The sequence below is a fragment of the Mustelus asterias genome, chromosome 5 (genome assembly GCF_964213995.1).
Source record: "Mustelus asterias chromosome 5, sMusAst1.hap1.1, whole genome shotgun sequence".
Lineage (NCBI taxonomy): Eukaryota > Metazoa > Chordata > Chondrichthyes > Carcharhiniformes > Triakidae > Mustelus > Mustelus asterias.
The window spans coordinates 11354793-11374438 of record NC_135805.1 but is presented as its reverse complement, the minus strand read 5'-3'; the positions used below and the strand labels follow the sequence as shown (position 1 = coordinate 11374438).

Here is a 19646-nt window from a genome sequence, read left to right as displayed (position 1 = left end):
TGTGCAGAGGACACTGAAAGTCTGTAAAGGGATATAGATAGTCTAAGTGAGTGGGTGAGGGTCTGGTAGATGGAGTACAATGTTGATAAATGTGAGGTCATCCATTTTGGTAGGAATATCAGCAAAATGGACTATTATTTAAATAGTAAAAAATTGCAGCATGCTGCTGTGCAGAGGGACGTGGGTGTCCTTGTGCAGGAATCTCAAGGAGTTGGTTTGCAGGTGCAGCACATAATTAAGGTGGCAAATGGAATTTTGTCCTTTATTGCTAGAAGGATGGAGTTTAAAAACAGCGAGATTATGTTGCAGCTGTATAAGGTGCTGGTGAGGCCACACCTGGAGCACTGTGTACAGTTTTGGTCTCCTTACTTGAGAAAGGGTATACTGACACTGGAAGGGGTGCAGAGGAGATTCACTAGGTTGATTCTGGAGTTGAGAGGGTACGCTTATGAGGAGAGACTGAGTAGACTGGGGCTATACTCATTGGAATTCAGAAGAATGAGGGGAGATCTTATAGAAACATCTAAGATTATGAAGGGAATAGATAAGATAGAAGCAGGGAAGTTATTTCCACTGGCGGGTGAAACTAGAACTAGGGGGCATAGCCTCAAAATAAGAGGAAGCAGATTTAGGACTGAGTTGAGGAGGAACTTCTTCACACAAAGGGTTGTGAATCTGTGGAATTCCCTGCCCAGTGAAGCAGTTGAGACTACCTCATTGAATGTTTTTAAGGCAAGGATAGATACATTTTTGAACAGTAAAGGAATTATGGGTTATGATGAGTCGGCGGGTAGTGGAGCGGAGTCCACGAAAGATCAGCCATGATCTTATTGAATGGTGGAGCAGGCACGAGGGGCCAGATAGAACATAGAACATTACAGCGCAGTACATGAGCTTCGGCCCTCGATGTTGCGCCGACCAGTGAAACCAATCTAAAGCCTCTCTAATCTACACTATTCCAATATCATCCATATGTTTATCCAATAACCATTTGAATGCTCTTAATGTTGACGAGTCCACTTCTGCTGCAGGCAGGGCACGCCCTGACTACTCTCTGAGTAAAGAACCTACCTCTGACATCTGTCCTATATCTCTCACCCCTCAATTTAAAGCTATGTCCCTTCGTGTTAGGCATCACCATCCGAGGAAAAAGGCTCTCACGATCCACCCTATCTAATCCTCTGATCATCTTGTATGCCTCTATTAAGTCACCTCTTAACCTTCTCTCTAACGAAAACAACCTCAAGTCCCTCAGCCTTTCCTCATACAATTTTCCCACCATACCAGGCAACATCCTGGTAAATCTCCTCTGCACCCTTTCCAACACTTCCACATCTTTTCTATAATGTGGTGACCAGAACTGTACGCAATACTCCAAGTGCGGCCGCACCAGAGTTTTGTACAGTTGCAGTATGACCTCATGGCTCCGAAACTCAATCCCTCTACCAATAAAAGCTAACACACCGTATGCCTTAACAACCCTATCAACCCGGGTGCCAACTTTCAGGGATCTATGCACATGGACACCCAGATCCCGCTGTTCATCCACACTACCAAGTATCTTACCATTAGCCCAGTACTCTGTATTCCTGTTACTCCTTCCAAAGTGAATCACCTCACACTTTTCCGCATTAAACTCCATTTGCCACCTCTCAGCCCAGCTCTGCAGCTTATCTATGTCCCTCTGTAACCTGCCACTTCCCTCCGCACTGTCCACAACTCCACCGACTTTAGTGTCATCCGCAAATTTACTAATCCATCCTTCTACACCCTCATCCAGGTCATTTATAAAAATGACAAATAGCAGTGGCCCCAAAACAGATCCTTGCAGTACACCACTAGTAACTGAACTCCAGGATGAATATTTCCCATCAACCACCACCCTCTGTTTTCTTACAGCTAGCCAATTCCTGATCCAAACCACTAAATCACCCTGTAGGGATTCGCATTCTAATCAGTATTCTGCAACTTGATTTTGTGTCTCTGTGCCCTGTTTGAGAGCACATTTCCACTCCATCTGACGAAGGAGCAGCGCTCCGAAAGCTAATGGTATTTGCTACCAAATAAACCTGTTGGACTTTAACCTGGTGTTGTTAAAACTCTTACTGTGTTCACCCCAGTCCAACGCTGGCATCTCCACATCATGCCTATTCTGTAGGGCAGGGGGCCACAGGTCAGCACTATTTCTTTTGCAGGATCGAAATGGGCCAAGAGGCTAATGACTGCAAAGTCATTTTAACTTGTTCAAATGCTTCATTTTGATGTTTATTCCAATGCCACCTTTAGTACTTCCGAAGGTGCCAGCAAAGTAGATATGTTGGGGGATAAATTGTCCATAATAATTCACCATCCCCAAGAATGATTGAAGTTCTCATATGTTTCTGGGGCTGGTGCTTCTTGGATAGCTTTAAACTTCTCCTCCATAGGATACAGTCCTCGAGTGTCAACCCTGAATCTCAAATATGTTACTGCGTGGGCTTGGAATGTGCATTTTTCTCTCTTGAACCTTAGCACTGCTTCTTTTAATCTTAATAACATAAGAACTAGGAGCAGGACTAGACCCCTTGAGCCACCATTCAATTCCACAGATTCATAACCCTTTGGGTGAAGAAGTTCCTCCTGAACACAGTCCTAAATCTGCTCCCCCTTATTTTGAGGCCATGTCCCCTAGTTCTAGTTTCACCCGCCAGTGGAAACAACTTCCCTGCTTCTATCTTATCTATTCCCTTCATAATCTTATATGTTTCTATAAGATCTCCCCTCATTCTTCTGAATTCCAATGAGTATAGCCCCAGTCTACTCAGTCTCTCCTCATAAGCCAACCCTCTCAACTCCGGAATCAACCTAGTGAATCTCCTCTGCACCATCTCCAGTGCCAGTATATCCTTTCTCAAGAAAGGAGACCAAAATTGTACACAGTAGTCCAGGTGTGGCCTCACCAGCACCTTATACAAGATGAAGGCATGTAAAATCGCCAGCCCCAACACACCCCTCACTGTTGAGCTCAATGCATTTTGTGCTCGTTTTCAGCAAGAGGTCAGCAAGAGCATGCCCTCCACTTCAGAAGCGTCGGATGAACCTGTATCTGAGGTCACCATTGCAGATGTCAGAGCAGCCTTCTTGAAGGTCAACCCACGGAAAGTGACTGGTTTAATGGGGTACCCGGACGGGCTCTCTGATCCTGCATGGATCAGCTGGGGGAGGTATACACAGACATCGTCAACCTCTCTTTACAACAATCTGAGGTCCCTATCTGCTTCAAGAAGACAACCATCATCCCAGTACCAAAGAAAAAGCCAAGCAGCGTGCCTTAATGACGATCGTCCGGTGGCTCTGACATCCACCATTATGAAGTGCTTCGAAAGGTTAATCATGGCACGAATCAATTCCAGCCTCCCGGATTGCCTAGATCCACTTGAGTTCGCCTACCGCCGCAACAGGTCCACAGCAGACCCTACACTCAACCCTAGGGCAAGAGTGAAGGGCAAGGCTGGAACCCTGGATGACTCGGGATATTGAGAGATGGAAAATCTGGTCAACTGGTGCAACAACAATAATCTCTCCCTCAATGTCAACAAAAAGAAGAAGATTGTCATCGATTTCAGGAAGCATCAAGAAGAACATGCCCCTGTCTATATCAATGGGGAACAAGTAGAAATGGTTGAGAGCTTCAAGTTTTTAGGTGTCCAAATTACCAACAACCTGTCCTGGTCCCCCTATGCCGACACTATAGTTAAGAAAGCCCACCAATGCCTCTACTTTCTCAGGAGACTAAAGAAATTTGGCAGGTCAGCTACAACTCTCTCCAACTTCTGCAGAGGCACCATAGAAAGCATTCTTTCTGGTTGTATCACAGCTTGGTATATGGCTCCTGCTCTGCCCAAGGCCACATTAAAGGTTGTGAATGTAGCCCAATCCATTGACTCTGTCTACACTTCCCACTGCGTCGGCAAAGCAGCCAGCATAATCAAGGACCCCGTGCACCCTGGACATACTCTCTTCCACCTTCTTCGGTCGGGAAAAGGTACGAAAGTTTGAGGTAATGTACCAACCGACTCAAGAACAGCTTCTTCCTTGCTGCCATCAGACTTTTGAATGGACCTACCTCGCATTAAGTTGATCTTTTTCTACACCCGAGCTATGACTGCAACACTACATTCTGCACTCTCTCCTTTCCTTGTCTATGAACAAAGAACAGTACAGCACAGGAATAGGCTCTTTAGCTGTCCAAGCCTGTGCCGATCACGTTTACCTATCTAACCAACTGCCTATGTCCCTCTATTCCCCGTTTGTTCATATGCCTATCAAGATAAGTCTTAACTGTGGCTAACGTAACTGCCTCAACCACTTCACTTAGCGGTGCATTCCAGGCCCACTTGGCAGTGCATTCCAAGCCCATTCTGTTCCAGAGCAGTATGCTTTATCTGTATAGAATGCAAGAAACAATACTTTCCACTGTATACTAATACAGGTGACAATAATAAATCAAACATACAGCTATAACATAACCTCCCTGTTTTTATACTCCATCCCTCAAGCAATTCCGGACAAATGGTGAGGTAATGCATTTTGGAAGGTCTAATACAGATAAGAAATATACAGTAAATGGCAGAACCCTTAAGAGTAAGGTATTGATAGGCAAAGGGATCTGGGTGTACAGGTACACACATCACTGAAAGTGCCAACGCAGGGGGAGAAGGTAGTCAAGAAGGCATACGGCATGCTTGCCTTCATCGACTGGGGCATTGAGTTTAAAAATTGGCAAGTCATGTTGCAGCTTTATAGAACCTTAGTTAGGCCGCACTTGGAATATAGTGTTCAATTCTGGTCGCCACACTACCAGAAGGATGTGGAGGCTTTAGTGAGGGTACAGAAAAGATTTACCAGGATGTTGCCTGGCATGGGGGGCATTAGCTATGAGGAGAGGTTGGAGAAACTTTGTTTGTTCTCACTGGAACGATGGAGGTTGAGGGGTGATCTGATAGAAGTCTACAAGATTATGAGGGGCATATACAGAGTGGATAGTCAGAAGCTTTTTCCCAGGTTGGAAGAGTCAATTACTTAGGGGCATAGGTTTAAGGTGCGAGGGGCAAGGTTTAAAGGAGATTTTTTTTTTGCAGAGGGAGATGGTGCCTGGAGGTAGTGGAAGCAGATATGATAGTGACTTTTAAGGGGCGTCTTGACAAATACACGAATAGGTTGGGAATAGAGGGTAGTGGTCTTTAGTTAGAACATAGAACAGTACAGCACAGAACAGGCCCTTCGGCCCACGATGTTGTGCCGACCTTCATCTGAAACCAAGATCAAGCTATCCCACTCCCTACCATTCTGGTGTGCTCCATGTGCCTATCCAATAACCGCTTAAATGTTCCTAAAAAAAAGTTCAGTCGGGCAGCATGGTTGGTGCAGGTTTGGAGGGCTGAAGGGCCTGTTCCTGTGCTATAATTTTCTTTGTTCTTTATTCAATGAAAGACAAAATTCCATTTGCTTTCTTAATTACCTGCAAACCAACTTTTTGCAATTCATGCACAAGGACACCCAGGTCCCTTTGCACAGCAGCATGTTGCAATTTTTTACCATTTAAATAATAGTCCATTTTGCTTTTATTCCTACCAAAATGGATGACCTCACATTTACCACCATTGTACTCTATCTGCCAGACCCACTCACTTAAACTATCTATATATCTTTGCAGACTTTCAGTGTCCTCTGCAAACTTCACTCTACCACTCATCTTAGTGACATCTGTGAATTTTGACACATTACACTTGGTCCCCAACTCTAAATCATCTATGTAAATTGTGAAAAGTTGCGGTCCCAACACTGATCCCTAATGGCACAACACCAGCCACTGATTGTTAACCAGAAAAACACCCATTTATCCCCACTCTTTGCTTTCTGTTAGTTAACTAGTCCTCTATTCATGCTAATACATTACCCATAACACCGCCCTGGATCATCGACACGGATGCCATCATCTCCTGTGAGAACATCATCCACCAGATACACGGTACATACTCTTGTAACTCAGCCAATGTTGCCTATCCGATACGCTGCAGGAAAGGATGTCCCGAGGCATGGTACATTGCCGCGACCATGCAGACACTACCACAATGGATGAATGGACACCGTTTGACAATCACCAAGCAGGAGTGTTCCCTTCTTGTCGGGGAACACTTCAGCAGTCAAGGGCATTCAGCCTCTGATCTTTGGGTAAGCGTTCCCCAAGGCGGCCTTCAAGACACACGACAACGCAGAATCGCTGAGCAGAAACTGATAGCCAAGTTCTGCACATGAGGACGGCCTCAACCAGGATCTTGGGTTCATGTCACACTATCTGTAACCCCCATGACTTGCCTGGGCTTGCAAAATCTCACTAACTGTCCTGGCTTGAGACAATTCATGCCTCTTTAACCTGTGCTTAACCCTCTCTCCACTCACATTGTCTGCACCTGAAAAGACTTGATTACCTGTTAAGACTCGCATTCCAACCATTATCTTGTAATTGAATGTGTGTCTATATATGCCCGGTTTGTGAACAGAACTCCTCACTCACCTGATGAAGGGGCAACGCTCCGAAAGCTCATGCTACCAAATAAACCTGTTGGACTTTAACCTGGTGTTGTGAGACTTCTTACCGTGCCTACCTCAGTCCAATGCCGGCATCTCCACATCATGGCTCCTCATGTCAACACCCTTGAGACCAGGCAACATCCTGGTGAACCTTCTTTGCACTCTCCCCAAAGCTTCCACGTCCTTCTGGTAGTGCGGCGACCAGAACTGCATGCAATACCCCCCAATGTGGCCTAACCAATGTTTTATACAGCTGCAATGTGATTTCCCAACTCTTGTATTCAATGCCCCGGCTGATAAAGGCAAGCATACCATATGCCTTCTTAATCACCTTGGCCACCTGTGTTGTAACCTTTAGGAAACTGGACCTGCACGCCCAGATCCCTCTGTGTGTTAATGTTCTTAAGGGTTTTGCCATTTATACTCTAACACCTAAATTTGATCCTCCAAAATACATCACCTCGCATTTGTCTGGATTAAACTCCATCTGCCACCAAGTCTCCAATCTATCCAGGATATCTATATCCTGTTGTATATCCACCGCTGTTTCATGGTCAAATGGTTCCAACTTCCCAATTAATGGCATTTTGGCCCTCACATTTGTGTAGTCGTATTTCTTAACAGAAGGTCTATCAAGGACTGTTCTCCCGACTTATGATGTGGAGTTGGCAGCGTTGGACTGGGGTAGGCACAGTAAGTAGTCTCACAACATCAGGTTAAAATCCAACAGGTTTATTTGGTAGCACGAGCTTTTGGAGCGCTGCCCCTTCATCAGGTGAGTGAGGAGTTCTGTTCACAAACCGGGCATATATAGACACAAACTCAATTACAAGATAATGGTTGGAATGCGAGTCTTAACAGGTAATCCAGTCTTTTCAGGTGCAGACAATGTGAGTGGAGAGAGGGTTAAACACAGGTTAAAGAGGTGTGAATTGTCTCCAATCAGGACAGTTAAACTGTGCTTAACCCTCTCTCCACTCACATTGTCTGCACCTGTAAAGACCTGATTATCTGTTAAGACTCGCATTCCAACCATTATCTTGTAATTGAGTTTGTGTCTATGTCCTATTTGTGAACCAAATCCTGCACTTGCCTGATGAAGGGGCAGCACTCCAAAAGCTCGTGCTACCAAATAAACCTATTGGACTTTAACCTGGTGTTGTGAGACTACTTACTCTCCAGACTTATTCCAGCTGACTGAGAAAAGTTCCGCTTCACCTCACTGCCAAATGTGACTGCAAGGAATTGATGAACAACAAGGCCGATAAACGAACAGGAGGTTTATTTTGGAAAAACCAAGTAAATACTTAGTTAGGACAGTGAGAAGAAAGTTTGTAAACTCGAGTCTTGGAATGAAACTGTCAAAACAATTGCCTCTCTGTGATTGGCCCGCTATGAACTAACCCTCACCCTCCTCTGACATGGCCTAGCAAGTCACTCAATTCAAAGGCAATGAGGAATAGGCAACAGATGCTGATGCCCACATTCCATAAATTAATTTTAAAAATTACATAATTACAATGATGTAACCAAAACAAAAGCAATCAATGTTACAGTATTATAAGTATTCGAGCATTATCATGTCTTTTTTTCTTCTGTTTTCTAGGTTTTAACTCAGAAAATAATGTTCTGTTTAAGTCTACAGAGAAATTGCCATTTTTATTACTTGGAGGCATAGTTCCACACTCAAGCCCACTTGACAAATTCACATCCAGTGAAATTCATTTGGATTTAACATCTAAATGGCATTTTGGTGCAATAATATTTAATTTCTTCTCGTCAAGATCTCTGTTAGCTATTTCAAGGATGTTAAGATGCTGCTCATAGGTGTCCAGATCACCAACAACCTGTCTTGGTCCCTCCATGTGGACACTGTAGTTAAGAAAGCCCACCGATGCCTCTACTTTCTCAGGAGACTAAGGAAATTTGACATGTCCACTACAACTCTAACAAACTTCCACAGATGCACCAAAGAACGCATTCTTTCTGGTTGTTTCACAGCTTGGTATGGCTCCTGCTCTGACCAAGACTGCAAGAAACTACAGAGTCGCGAATGAAGCCCAATCCATCACTCAAACCAGCCTCTCATCCATTAACACTGTCTACACTTCCCACTGCCTCAGAAAAGCAGCCAGCACAATACAATCAAGGGCCCCACGCACCCAGACATTCTCTCTTCCACCTTCTTCTGTCGGGAAAAAGATACAAGAGTCTGAGGTCACGTACCAACCGACTCAAGAACAGCTTCTTCCCTGCTGCTGTCAAACTTTTGAATGGACTTACCTTATATTAGGTTGATCTGTCTCTACATCCTAGCTATGACTAACACTACATTCTGCACTCTCTCCTTTTCTTCTCTATGTACAATATGCTTTGTCTGTTTAGCGTGCAAGAAACAATACTTTTCACTGTATATTAATACATGTGACAATAATAAATCAAATCAAATAAAATAGAGTCCAAATGACTTCTTCAGCTTTGATTCACCCAGACTCAAAATGTTCATCATTTGAGGTGTTTGGTATGGTTCTGGTGAGTAGGTAGGTGACTTCTCAAGCTGATCTGCACCTCAAAGCTTCTGCTGCAAATAGGATAGGATACTGCTGATGAGCGTGTTGAATAGCTCAGGATTTCTTGTGCTTACTTTTTCTCTCTGCTCTTAATATGCGTTGTTTTCAAAGGAGGACACACTTTTATTTTTGCTTGCATCATGTGCAGCAATCCTGGACAAGTTTCTCCTAGGACTCAAAGTCAATATCAAAACTCCTAAATGAAATCTTCAGGATGTCCTTGTAGAAGTTGCTATGATCATCATGAGAGAACACCCCAGATTCAAGCTCTCCATAGAAGATTCACTTTGGTAAGTTCATGTCAAACTTTCTGGTGCCTTGACCAGCCTAAATCAGCTGTGACTGTCTGAATATGATTTGATTTATTATTGTACGAGATAACAGTGAAAAGTATTGTTTCTTGCGCGCTTTACAGACAAAGCATACCATTTATCTGGCATGCCCTCTGGGGTGAACAACTCATTGTCTGGCATTTTGTCATATCATCTGATCTTCAGAAGGGAAATCAAGTAGTGGTTGAGTTCTTTTGTTCTGACACCAGTACACAGTCCAAATCTTGCAAGCATAGAGTGAAGTGGGAGGACTATTGCTTTATAGACTTTCAGTTTTGTAGGCAGACTTACTCCTCTTCATTCCTAAACTGATGTTTGAAGTCTGCCAAAGGCTACACTTGCTTTGGCAATTCTGGCATTTGTTTAAACTTTATTTATTAGTGTCACAAGTAGGTTACATTAATGCTGCGATTAAGTTACTGTGAAAATCCCCTCATCTCGTTTTGCGGATTGTCTTGTCATCAATATGGGCAGTTCGAGAGTGTCCTGCTGAGATCTGAACTTATTTGCTGCCGACTAAAACCATGGGCTTGAGATGGGTTTTCCTGTAGCTAGCTGGCACATTATTTCAGTTTTCTTCATGCTGACGATAAAGCTGAAGTTGCACAGAGAACAAGTCCAGGCTACATTGCATGTCCAGCTGTGAACCAACAGCTAATGCAGTTATGGTCAAAAAGGAAGCCAAAGTATGTCTTTGGAGACCTTGGTCTTTGCCTCGAGTCATCTCAAATTGAGCAGCTTCTGTCTGTTTGATTTCAATGCTAGGACCATCATCATGGAAGGCATTAGAAAGCACGGTGGAGAAAAACATGCTGAAGAGGGTTTGCATTAGTATACAGCCCTGTTTATCTCCATTAGTGACTATGATTGGGTCCAAAGAACAATTGTGATGAATTTCTCAAGTCATCCTCAGGTGTAATGAGGTATAAGGCGGATTCGCTGCACTCTTTGGAGTAGCTCATTCTGTATTGATCCTCACCATTTTGCAGCTCTCACCTGTGGTTCCAAATAGTTCTTAGCAGGTGACTGTGGACCAAACCAGGTGAGGGTAGTCGTCAGGGCTCCTAACTTTGGCAACTCAGCGATCTATCTAGCCTGGCATACAAAGAATGATTCCGGTGTATTGGATGGATGAGAACAATCTAAGGTCCAATGGTCTTGAAGGCAAGTCAGCACAATATTGTAGAGCTCAACAAGATACAGAAATCTATTGCGACAAAAATATGACATAATAAATGGGAGTAGGAGTAGGTAATTTAGCTCCTCAACTCTGCTCCCATATTTGGTATGATCATGGCTGATATGATTGGGGTCTTAACTTCACTTTCTTACCTGTGTCCCATTACCCTTGACTCCCATGCCTAACTCAGCCTTGAATATTTGCAATGAATAAACAATAAGGATCCCAGTACTGATCCTTGTGGTACACCACTGTACACTGGCCTCCAGACACTCAAACAGCCTTCTACCACTACCCTTTGTGTCCTATTACTAACCCAGTTCAGATCCATCTTGCCAAGTTTCCCTGAATTCCACGTGCTTTAACCTTCTCTATCAGTCTCCCATGTGGGACCTTGTCAAAAGCTTTGCTAAAATCTATATAAATTACATCTGCTAAAATCCATATAAACTACATGAACTGAACTTTCCTCATCCACACAATTGTTCACATTTTTGAAAAATTCGAACAAATTTGTGAGGCATGAACCTCCCTTTTACTATGCTGACTATCCATAATTAAACCATGCTTTTCAAGTGGATATTAATTCTCTCCTTCAGAATTTTCTCCAATAATTTCCCCACCACTGACGTGAGACTCACTGATCTGTAATTTCCTAGTTCATCTCTATCACCCTTCTTGAAAAGTGGTGCTACATTAGCTGTTCTCCAGTCCTCTGGCATGTTCCCCGTGGTCAGACAGGAATTTTAAAATTGTGTCAAAGCCCCTGCAATTTCCTGCCTCACCTCTCACAGCAGCTTGGGATGCAATTAATCTAGGGCAGGGGATTTGTCCATTTTGCTCTGTTCCATTTTGTCCCTTAGCTCTGACGAAGGGTCATCCAGACTCAAAATGTTGGCTCTATTCTCTCCACAGATGCTGTCAGACCTGCTGAAGTTTTCCAGCATTTTCTGATTTTGTATCTGTTTTTAAGCCTGTCAAAGCCTTCAATACCTCCCCATTTCTGATGTCCATAAGACCATAAGACATAGGAGCAGAATTAGGCCACTCAGCCCTTAGAGTCTGCTCCGCCATTCAATCATGGCTGATACTTTTTTCATCCCCATTCTCCTGCCTTTTCCCCATAACCCTGTCAAATTGTGCAAGTTCCTTACAGTCGCTGTCCCTGAAATCTGTACTTATGCTCTTCTTTTCTAGAGTGAAGACCAAAGAGAAGTATTCATTTAACACCCTTCCAATAGGCTGTGGCTTCAAACATATAAAGAACAAAGAACAGTACAGCACAGGAAACAGGCCCTTCGGCCCTCCAAGCCTGTGCCGCTCCTTGGTCCAACTAGACTAATCGTTTGTATCCCTCCATTCCCAGGCTGCTCATGTGACTATCCAGGTAAGTCTTAAACGATGTCAGCGTGCCTGCCTGCACCACCCTACTTGGCAGCGCATTCCAGGCCCCCACCACCCTCTGTGTAAAAAACGTCCCTCTGATGTCTGAGTTATACTTCGCCCCTCTCAGCTTGAGCCCGTGACCCCTCGTGATCGTCACCTCCAACCTGGGAAAAAGCTTCCCACTGTTCACCCTATCTATACCCTTCATAATCTTGTATACCTCTATTAGATCTCCCCTCATTCTCCGTCTTTCCAAGGAGAACAACCCCAGTCTACCCAATCTCTCCTCATAGCTAAGACCCTCCATACCAGGCAACATCCTGGTAAACCTTCTCTGCACTCTCTCCAATGCCTCCACGTCCTTCTGATAGTGCGGCGACCAGAACTGGACACAGTACTCCAAATGTGGCCTAACCAGCGTTCTATACAGCTGCATCATCAGACTCCAGCTTTTATACTCTATACCCCGTCCTATAAAGGCAAGCATACCATATGCCTTCTTCACGACCTTCTCCACCTGTGTTGCCACCTTCAAGGATTTGTGGACTTGCACACCGAGGTCCCTCTGTGTTTCTATACTCCTGATGACTCTGCCATTTATTGTATAACTCCTCCCTACATTATTTCTTCCTCCCTACATTATATATTGCCCCCTTGGTCGCTAATGGGCCCTGCTCTTTCCCTGGATAACCTTCCGTTTAAATGTATTTATAAAATATCTTTGAATTCTCACTAATCATGTTTGCAAGTCTTTTTTCATGCCCCCTTTTTGCTCTTCTAATTGCTTTCTTAAGTTCGTTATGAAGTGCTTCGAAAGGTTAGTCATGGCACGAATCAATTCCAGCCTCCTGGACTGACTGGATTCGCTACGGTTTGCCTACCGCCACAACAGGTCCACAGCTGGTCCTGCTCAACCCGGGAACACCTAGATAACAAAGATACTGATGTCAGACTCTTATTTATTGACTACAACTCAGCCTTCAACACCATTATTCCTACGAAACCCATCTCCAAACTCCGTGGCCTGGGCTTCAGCTAATCCCACAGACTGGATCCTGAACTTCCTAACCTACAGACCACAATCAGTAAGGATAGGCAACACCGCCTCCACGATCATTCTCAACACCAGTGCCCCACAAGGCTGCGTTCTCAGCCCCCTACTATACTCCTTATATACCCATGACTGTGTGGCCAAATTCCCCATCAACTTGATTTTCAAGTTTGCTGACAACACCACCGTAGTGGGTCGGATCTCAAACAAAGACGACACAGAGTACAGGAATGAGATAGCGAATCTGGTGTGGCAACAATAATCTCTCCCTCAGCGTCAAGAAAACGAAGGTGATTGTCATCGACTTCAGGTAGCGCAGTGGAGAACATGCCCCTGTCTACATCAATGAGGACGAAGTAGAAATGGTTGAGAGCTTCAAGTCTTTAGGTGTCCAGATCACCAACAACCTATCCTGGTCCCCCCCCATGCTGACACTATAGTTAAGAAAGCCCACCAATGCCTCTACTTTCTTAGAAAACTAAGGAAATTTGGCATGTCAGCTACGCCTCTCACCAACTTTTATAGATGCACCATAGAAAGCACTCTTTCTGGTTGTATCACAGCTTGGTATGGCTCCTGCTCTGCCTAAGACCACAAGGAACTACAAGGGGTTGTGAACGTAGCCCAATTCATCACGTAAACCAGCCTCCCATCCATTGACACTGTCTATACTTCCCGCTGCCTTGGCAAAGCAGCTAGCTATCGGGAAATAGATACAAAAGTCTGAGGTCACGTACCAACTGACTCAAGACAGCTTCTTCCCTGCTGCCATCAGACTTTTTAATGGACTTACCTTGCATTAAGTTGATCTTTCTCTACACCGAGATCTGACTGTAACACTACATTCTGCACTCTTTCGTTTCTTTCTCTATGAACGGTATGCTTTATCTGTATAGCGCACAAGAAACAAAACTTTTCACTGTATCCCAATACATGTGACAATAATAAATCAAATCAAATTCCCTCTTGCACTTCCTTTATTCCTTTACGGCTGCAGCTGAATTGCTCCTTTTGGATTTGCTAAAAGTCTTTCTCTTCTTCATCCAGTCCTGAATTGTCCTAGACATTCAGGGTTCCCTGAATCTATTGCCCCTACATTTCCCCTTAAAGGGTAACTAGTGGGGTGCCACACGGATCGGTACTGGGACCCCAGCTATTCACAATATATATTGATTTGGATGAGGGAACAAAATGTAACATCTCAAAATTTGCAGATGATACCAAGTTGGGTGGAAGGGTGAACTGTGATGAAGATGCAGAGATCCTTCAGAATGATCTGGACAGGTTGGGTGAGTGGGCAAATCAATGGCAGATGTAGTATACTTTGGATAAATGTGAGTTTATTCACTTTGGAAGCAAAAACAAGGCGGCAGTTTACTACCTGAATGGCTGTAAATTGGGAAAGGGGATTGTGCAGCGGGATCTGGGTGTCCTTGTGCACCAGTCACTGAAGGTGCAGCAGGCAATAAAGAAGGCAAATGGCATGTTGGCCTTCATTGTGAGAGGTTTTGAGTACAGGAGCAGGGATGTGCTGTTGCAATTATACAAGGCCTTGGTGAAGCCACACCTAGGATAGTGTGCACGGTTTTGGTCTCCTTTTCTGAGGAAAGATGTTCTTGCTCTCGGGGGAGTGCAGCGAAGGTTTGCCAGGCTGGTTCCGGGGATGGCAGGACTGATGCATGAGGAGAGATTGACTAGGTTAGGATTGTTTTCGCTGGAGTTCAGACGAATGAGGAAGGGATCTCATGGAGACTTATAAAATTCTAACAGGTCTAGACAGGGTAGATGCAGGGAGGATGGTGGGGGAGTCCAGAACCAGGGGTCACAGTCTGAGGATTCAGGGTAGACCATTTATGACGGAGGTGAAGAGATATTTCTTCACCCAAAAAGAGTGGTGAGCCTGTGGAATTCATTACCACAGGAAGTAGTTGATGCCAAAACATGGAATGTATTCAAGAGGCGGCTGTAGCACTTGGGGCGAATGGGATCAAAGGTTATGGGGAAAAAGCAGGATTAGTCTATTGAGTTGGATGATCAGCCATGATCGTGATGAATGGCGGATCAGGCTCGAAGGGCCAAATGGCCTCCTCCTGCTCCTATTTTCTATGTTCCTATGGACACGTTGGACCTATACTCTCCCCAGCTGCTTTTTGAATGACCCTGCTGCTCCTCTTTAGACTTATCCGCAAGGAGCTGTTCACAGTCAACTTTGGTCAGATCCTGCTTTATTTGAATAAAATCTGCCTTCCTCCAATCAGTCTTTTGCAGGCCATCCTTCTCTTTGTCCTTAACAAATTGGAACTGTACCGTGTTGTGCTCACTATCCCTAAAATGCTCCTCCACTGCCACATTGAACACTTGTCCTGCTTCCTTCCCCAGAACCAGATCCAGCACTGCGCCATCCTTTGTTGAGCCTTCTACATATTGATACATAGAACTCCCCTGGATACATTGAGAAATCCACCCACTCTGAGCCCTTAACACTATGACTCTCCCAATTTATGTTGGGAAAGTTGAAATCCCCTTATATAATTACCTGATTATTACTCTTACACACCTCTGTGAACTGTCTACATGTTTGCTCCTCTATTTCCCGCTGACTCTTCGAGGGTCTATAATACACTCCCAGTAATGTGGCTGCCTCTTTAACATTCCTAAATTCTACCCACAAAGCCTCACTTGAAGATCCTTCCAAGATATCATCTCTCCTTATTGCAGTAATTGAATCCTTAATTAGTAGTGCGACACCACCTCCCTTTTTCACCTTCCTCTGCCTTGCCTAAAGATCCTATACCTCGGAATGTTGAGTTGCCAGTCCTGCCCTTCCCTCAACCATGTATCTGTGATGGCAACAAAATCACACTTCCATGTGTCAATCCGTGCCTTCAACTCATCAGTCTCACCTATTACACTCCTAGCATTAAAGTAAAGACCATCCAGTCTTGCCTTACTTTCTTGAACATAGCTGAACTCGCTCTGACTTGCTTCCTTTGCTGTATATGATGTGCCTCTACTCACCAATACTGTGTCCCCCTTCCCCTGCCAGACTAGTTTAAATTTTTCCCAAATGCCCTGGCAAACCTATCTGGAAGGTTGTTGATGATTGAGCACAGATCTCCATGTGTTGTGTTCCTGAGCAAATTATAACCCCCTGACGGAAGCACGACTCCCAGTATGCGTGACCAAAAAGACAGTGATTGATTAGTACTTGACATTGGAGCACATGACTGGAAGGATGATCAGTACCAGCAGGATCTGTACAAGGAGAAGACCATAAAACCATAAAACATAGGAGCAGAATTAGGCCACTTGGCCCATCGAGTCTGCTCTGCCATTCAATCATGGCTGATACTTTTCTCATCCCCATTCTCCTGCCTTTTCCCCATAACCCCTGATCCCCTTATTAATCAAGAACCTATCTATCTCGGTCTTAAAGAGAGTCAATGATCTGGCCTTCACAGTCTTCTGCAGCAAAGAGTTCCACAGATTCACCACTCTCTGGCTGAAGAAATTCCTCCTCATCTGTTTTAAAGGATCATCCCTTTAGCCTGAGGTTGAGCCCTCTGGTTCTAGTTCTTCCTACTCGTAGAAACATCCTCTCCACGTCCACTCTATCCAAGCCTCGCAGTATCCTATAAGTTTCAATAAGATCCCACCTCATCCCTCTAAACTCCAACAAGTACAAACCCAGAGTCCTCAACCGTTCCTCATACGACAAGCTCTTCATTCTCGGGATCATTCTTGTGAACCTCCTCTGGACCCTTTCCAAGGCTAACACATCCTTCCTTAGATATGGGGCCCAAAACTGCTCACAATACTCTGGTGTCTGACCAGAGCCTTATACAGCATCAGAAGTACATCCCTACTCTTGTATTCTAGCCCTCTCGACATGAATGCTAACATTGCATTTGCATTCCTAACTGCTGACTGAACCTGCCCATTAACCTTAAGAGAATCTTGAACAAAGACTCCCAAGTCCCTTTGCGTTCCTGACTTCCTAAGCATTTCCCCATTTAGAAAACAGTCTATGCCTACATTCCTCCTTCCAAAGTGCATAACCTCACTTTTCCACATTGTATTCCATCTGCCACTTCTTTGCCCACTCTCCTAACCTGTCCAAGTCCTTGTGCAGCCCCCCTGCTTCCTCAATACTATCTGTCCCTCTACATATCTTTGTATCAACTGCAAACTTAGCAACAGTGCCTTCAGTTCCTTCCTCCAAATCGTTAATGTATATTGTGAAAAGTTATGGTCCCAGCACTGACCCCTGAGGCACACCACTAGTCACCGGCTGCCATCCTGAGAAAGACCCCATATCCCCACTCTCTGCCTTCTGCCAGTCAGCCAATCCTCTAACCATGCTAGGATCTTACCCTTAACACCATGGGCTCTTAACTTATTTAACAGTCTCCTATGCGGCACCTTGTCAAAAGCCTTCTGGAAATCTAAATAAATCAAGCCCACTGATTCTCCTTTATCTAACTTCCTTGTTACCTCCTTAAAGAACTAACAGATTTGTCAGATGTGACCTCTCCTTGACAAAGCTGTGTTGACTCAGTCCTACTTTATCATCCACTTTCAAGTACTCTGCGATTTCATCTTCAATAATGGACTCTAAAATCTTGCCAATGACCGAAGTCAGACTAACCGGCCTATAATTTCCCGTCTGCTGCCTCCCTCCCTTCTTAAACAGCGGTGTTACATTAGCTACTTTCCAGTGCTTTGGTACCCTCCCTGCCTCCAGTGATTCCTGAAAGATCACCACCAATGCCTCTACACATTCGTCAGCTATCTCTTTTAGAACCCTGGGGTGTGGTCCATCCGGTCCTGGTGATTTATCCACCTTCAGATCTTTCAGTTTCCCCAGAACCTTCTCTCTCCTTAGTGATGGCCACTACACTCACCTGTGCCCAGACTCTCCTGAAGCTCTGGCATCCCATTGGTGTCTTCCACCGTGAAGACTGATGCAAAATAACTATTCAATTCCTTTGTTTCCTATTATTACTTCTCCAGCCTCATTTTCCAGTGGTCCAATGGCTATTTTTGCCTCTCTCATCTTTTATATATTGAAAAAAACTCTTCCTATCTTCTTTTATATTACTAGCTAGCTTACACTCATATTTTTTCTTAACCCCCCTTATTGCTTTTTTAGTTGTCCTCTGCTCACTTTTAAAGGCTTCCCAATCCTCTGGCTTCCCACTAATCCTTGCCACTTTGTATGCTTTTGCTTTTATGCTGTCCTTGACTTCCCTCGTCAGCCATGGATGCCTTTTCCTCCCCTTATGTTTCCTCCTCCTTGGGACGAATTTCTGTTGTGCCTCCCGAATAACTCTCAAAAACTCCTGCCATTGCTGTTCCACTGTCTTCCCTGCTAGGCTCCCTTTCCAATCAACTCTGGCCAGCTCCTCCGTCTTGTCTTTGTTGTTACCTTTATTTAATTGTAATACCGTTACTTCTGATTCCAGCTTCTCCCTCTCAAACTGCAGGGTAAATTCTATCATATTGCGGTCACTGCTCTCAAGGATTCCTTCACCTTAAGTTCCCTAATCAAGTCTGCCTCATTACGCATCACCAAATCTAGAATTGCCTGTTCCCAGTAGGCTCTGTCACAAGCTGCTCCAAAAAGAAAATCTCTTAAGACATTCCATAAATTCCTTTTCTTGGGATCCACTACCTACCTGATTTTCCCAGTCCACCTGCATATTGAAGACCCCCACGATTACTGTCATGTTGCCTTTTTTATATGCCTTTTCTATCTCCTGATTTATTTTCTGCCCCACATCTTGACTACTGCTAGGCGACCCGTACATAACTCCCATCAGGGTCTTTTTACCTTGCGATTCCTTAACTCTATCCACAGAGGTTCTATGCCTTCTGATCCTATATCACTTCTTGCTATCGTTATAACTTCATTCCTTACTAACAATGCAACCCCACCCCCTTTGCCCATCTGCTTGTCCTTCCGATAGGATACATATCCTTGGATATTTAGATCCCAGTCCTAATCCCCTTGCAGCCACTTCTCTGATGCCCACAACATTGTACTGGCCAAGTTCAATGTGCACAACAAGCTCATTTACCTTGTTCCGTATACTGCGCGCATTTAGATACAACACCCTCAGTCCTGCATTGACCACCTCCCTTCTCATACTTGTCATCTTTTGTGCTCTGCCTGAGGTTAGATTCCTGCCACCTCCTATACTCTCGGTTCTATTACGTGGTCTGGAAATTTCACTAACCTCTCCCGAGCTCTCAGCTCCATTAGCCTGCACTTCTACCCTCTCCTTTAACTTTGATTTTCTAATTCTCCATGGAACTGAACCTTCCCCTCCAATTTAGTTCAAAGGCCTATCTACAGAGAGACAAGAGACAGAGACATTGGCAGAAGTAAATCCAGGATCAACCACTTTAGAAACAAGACCCTGAGTCTGGGACTTGGAGACATTAGAACATAGAACAGTACAGCACAGAACAGGCCCTTCGGCCCACGATGTTGTGCTGAGCTTTATCTGAAACCAAGATCAAGCTATCCCACTCCCCATCATCCTGGTGTG

The 19646-nt window shown here is 44.4% G+C and overlaps 1 long non-coding RNA gene across 1 annotated transcript in view; it reads left to right on the top strand.

The window, feature by feature from the left end:
- The window catches only part of LOC144493363 (uncharacterized), a 40085-nt gene extending 28201 nt beyond the window's left edge, over positions 1-11884 (top strand). Inside the window, exon 3 of the long non-coding RNA XR_013497734.1 lies at positions 11853-11884. This is a non-coding gene — a long non-coding RNA (uncharacterized LOC144493363). The remainder of the gene's footprint in view (positions 1-11852) is intronic.
- The last annotated feature ends 7762 nt before the right edge of the window (positions 11885-19646 follow it).